Source organism: Gossypium arboreum, chromosome 12, assembly GCF_025698485.1.
Source record: "Gossypium arboreum isolate Shixiya-1 chromosome 12, ASM2569848v2, whole genome shotgun sequence".
NCBI lineage: Eukaryota > Viridiplantae > Streptophyta > Magnoliopsida > Malvales > Malvaceae > Gossypium > Gossypium arboreum.
Genome location: NC_069081.1, coordinates 117,050,555 through 117,055,490, shown reverse-complemented (window position 1 = coordinate 117,055,490; position 4,936 = coordinate 117,050,555).

The window sequence follows — 4,936 nt, the reverse complement described above, 5'->3', positions numbered from 1 at the left end:
AATCAAGAACTAATGAATTCAACAAATAGACCTAGTTGTAAAAGTCATAAAAACACAAAAATTTCAAGAAATAATCAAGAATTGAACTTACTTGCAGTAAAAATATAAAAAACCAGCTTAATCAAACTCTTCCATGGTGTTTTTTCTGATGAGAATGAAGAAAAATAAAGAGAAATCTAGATAATTCCACTTTAGTCCTTGTTTTATTAAGTAAATTTTGCAATTTTCCAATTTTGCCCTTAATTCCCCTTATTTTCTTGGTGATTTCATGCTCTTGCCGTCCAGCCCAAATAAACCTTGGGTCTATTTACCTTTTAAACCCTCTTTCTTTTATCATTTAAGCTATTTAATCATTTCCCACAATTTTGCATTTGATACAATTTAGTCCTTTTTGTTCAATTAGCTATCAGTACTTTAAAATTTCTTGACGAAACTTTAATACTAACTTATTAACACTCCATAAATATTTATAAAAATATTTATAACTCGATTCAAAATTCCCAAGGTTTCGATACCTCGTTTTCAATTTTAATTATTTTAATATATATATTTTTTAGTACATTTCACTATTTCAAAATTTTTCCTAACTTCACATTTAACTTATACTCACTAAATTAATAATATTTCCTACTCATTTGTCGGATTTAGTGATCTCGAATCACTGTTCCGACACCACTGAAAATTAGGTTGTTACAGTGAATGTAATTTATAATACTTTGGTTTAAGTTTCATTTATATTTACATTCTAAACTTGTGTTTTTTTTAGGAGAGATTTGCTTTAGAGGTCTCGGATGACTATATCAAGAAGGCATTGGGTAAAAAATGGAGAGACCATAAAAGCACTTTGAAAAAATAATATTTTAAGAAAAAATAAGCCTCGAAGAAAAATTGCGAAATGTCCCGCCGGGAATGCTAAGGTACCAATGGGAAGATGCGGTTAGATTTTGAACTCAAAGAAAGGAGAGGTATTACGTACTTTCAAATTCTTATAAATTTTTCGGTATCTAGTGTTTACTATATACGTAATAATAATTTCATTATGTAGGACCGTAAGCGAGTTCGAACAAGCGTGAGCAAAAACAAAAATTCACGCATTACCAGCAGGTCGAGAAGTTTTGCTTCAGAGTGAGGTGAAGTATTACAATTTATTAATTCCGTCAAATATTAATGAATTTCTACTATTAAATAATATTTTTACTATTATATTGTAGGAAGTCTCATCTGATAAAAAAATTGGACGCCTTCAGCTTTTTGAAATTATACATAGGAAGAAAGATGGATCTCCTATGACATCTGAAGCTGGAGAAACTATGGTATATTTACTTAATAAAATTTGATTTATTATAAATATTTATAATGTTTAATTATAATAGTTTAATTCGTCGTTAGTAGTTTTAAATAATGTTAAGTTATTTTGCATTCCCTTTTATTATATATTTCGTTTCTAACTCTTTGATTGATTTATTAGGAGAAACTAAAAGAGAAGAAGGCGGAGTATGAAGCGATTGCTTCGACTGATAGTTCTGTTAATCTTGAGAATATTGATAACAGAATTATTACTGAAGTTTTAGGTCCTGAAAGGTATGGTCGGGTTCGATTTCAAGGATCTGGTGTTACTCCAACCTAATATTTTGGATCTAATTCTCAGCAATACATGCCTTCCGGGAGTCAAGCTCAAGCTAAAGTTCAGATGTTAAGAGACCAGATAGCACAGATGCAAGCGAGCACAGTTGAGCAAATTGCCGTGGTTCAAAGAAAATATGAGGAACTCCAGCAACAACTTACAGCGGATGCAGCAGCAGGGGAAGCAGAGGCAACAGCGATGGCAGCAGAGCAGAGCATAAAGTACGATGAGCTTCAGCTACAGCTTTAGCATATAATGAAGATGTTTCAGCAGTCGCAAAAGCCGCCATCTTAGACATTTGTTTTCTCGTTGTAAGAATATTTTTAACATTGTCACATTTAATACTATTGTAAGAATATTTTGAGTTATACTTCATTTGTTAATTTACATCATATATCTTTCGTTGAATTTGAAGTATCATTTAGATTTAATGTTTTTGGTTGTATTTTTATGTTATATTTGTTGTTTTTGGTTGTATTTTTTATGTTACATTTGCTGTTTTTGGTTGGATTTCATGCTATATTTGCTGTTTTTGGTTGGATTTAATGCAGGAAAGGTTGGATATTGGTGAAAAATGAATATTGCAAATCAGTCAAAATTAGCGGCGTTTGTAACAAAAGCGCCCCTAAAAGTCGTGACTTTTAGCTGCACATTCCCCACAAACGGAGCTAAAAGCCGTGACTTTTAGTGGTGCTTTTCCTATAAACGCCGCTAAAAGTCATGATCTTTTGTGGCTTTTTTTAAAATAACCGCCGTAAATTTTTGTGGCATTTCTTATAGCGGTGTTCTAGCAGCGTTTTTAGGTGCCGCTAAAGGCCAAAAAAACACCGCCAATAAAATGCCGCCAAAAGTCTATTTTCATCTTTTAGTGATATGTTTTATTATTTTTAATTTACTTATACTATATTCTATAATTCTTTTGAAATAAGTTAGATTATATATGACACACATGCAACGCATGTGAGGTAATACTATTTTTTTATTTTTAATATAATATTAGTTTTATTACATTTAAATAATTATGTTAAATTATCTAAGAAAAATATATATAATATATACGTGTGAGGGAGAAAATTAAAACATGATAAGGCAAAAAAAAGTTAGAAAACAAGCAAATATATACAATCAGTATGGAATAGATAATTTAATATGAGTTCGATCGATGTTAGTATTATTGTCGGTGCAAGAGGATATGAGTTCGAATGCTCTAAAATGCATTATTATCTTATTTAAAAGTTAGAGAAGGATTATAAATAGTTCTAAGTATAGTATAAAAATATATATAATAAATGTTTGAAAAATTTATAAACTCAACTAGTGATTCTACGTGGTTGCTGTCTACTTTTTCAACACACATTACTACTTTAGACTCCGACACTTGGATGTACTAACATGTGTTTGCAGGACCAACACATGAATAAATATCCTTCGCAACTAAAATCAATCACGTCACGTATGTGCAAGCTTATACAAGGAATGATAATGCAATTTCAGAAACTACATCAAGAGCGAGTAAATAGCATTGTTAGGGTCGTGGTTCCTTTTGAAATAAGTTTGGCCTTGTTATAAAAGAAATTGAAAAGCCATCAACAAACCAAATACAGAAATACGGTACATAATAAAAATATTATATCAAAATACAATTTATTCTAAGATGATGATATCTTAAAATTTTAAATTTTATTATTTTATATTTAAATTGACTGTTCAACCAACTATTGATTCAATTTTTACATCAAAATAAGTAGTTTTAAAATAAGTTTAGATTAATTATCTGCAAATAAAATTTAAAATTCATATTAATTTCAACAAATAATGATATTCATAAGTCAACCCAATTGACCCTCTACTCTCCAGATTCTCCGCTAACATGTAAGAAACCTTTTAATTCTTTTTCTAATAAACCCTAACATGAATATTAATGTAAGAAATTAATGCAGTGACGTTTGTTTAAACCTTTTTTATGGTGAAAAATAAAACAAATTACAACATAACAATTAATGAGAGTCTTTAAAGGCTGTCTTGTTGAAGAACCATAATCACATAATTGAGGGGCTCTTCAAATCTGTAGGGAATCTTGCCAAGTAAGACTAAGATTTGCGAATTGATCTGTGATTAGATTGTAATTCCTAAGTTAAGATTTGCCAATTTACCAGTATGACAATTTTAAATAAAAGAAATATTCATTTAATAATTTTGTAATAAAAAAATTTGACGTTGTAAAGAACATAAGTCCAACAAAATAATTTTAATCGTGTCAACAATTTAACTTGCAAATAAAAAATAGAAAAATAAAAAAAACTCAAAAAGTTTTTAAAAAAATTGTAAACATATCTATAACCATCTTTAAATAAAGTAATACTTTTATTTATTTTTATTTATGTTAAGTTTGGGCCTATTGTTTAGTGGGATAGTATTGGGCTTTATTCATTTTATATTTTTAGATTTTATAATATTTTAGATTTAGGCTGGTCTAGGTTGATTAGTGAATTTAAGGTCGGCTTTTGACCCCTGATATATGTCAAGAATTTTGGCCCAAAGCATAAAATTTAATTTTATCAATTCAACTGGTCTTGATTCATGATTCAATTTAATCTAATTCTTCTCTCCAAATTGTTATTATAATCGATTCTTGAAAATATGAGTTAGTACAATTTAAACAACCATAATTTTGAGAGAATAATTATTTTTTGCATTCTGCCCATATAAAAACTAATCACAAGCTTTGTGAACAACAAGTATAATGATATGTCATGGTGGAGAATTTATAGAATATACAACATTCTTGGAAGCTCAGATCAGCATACATATATATATTCTTCTCGTTGACTAAACTACATATATTAGATATAAAATGATAAAGGATTCATCTCCCTTCATTATTATATGACTAAACTTTCACTACTGCAAAATGGGTTTAAAAGTTTTAAGTATCACAGTCTCTTGATAAACCCCAGAAATCTTGCAGGAAAGCAACATGTTTTGTCATTATTTTAATTTGAGAAAACAAAGCTTAACGCATTAGAATATAGCAGAGTATATCCAAGCTTGATGCAAAGATATATTAAATTCAGAAAATACCGACTAGTCCTTACAAATTCTCATAAGAGAATGGAGGTGAATAATATGTAAATGTATCTCAAAAGTGCTTTAATTAGCTTTTCATGGATGGATTTAATTCTTTAAACTATTAAAATATGAAATTAGAATAGAATTTAAAAAAAAAGTATAATTCACTTAATATTTTTAAACTTTTTATGATTTTGCATTTTTTAGTTCAAATTAAATTGTGATGGAAAAATTAATTTTTCA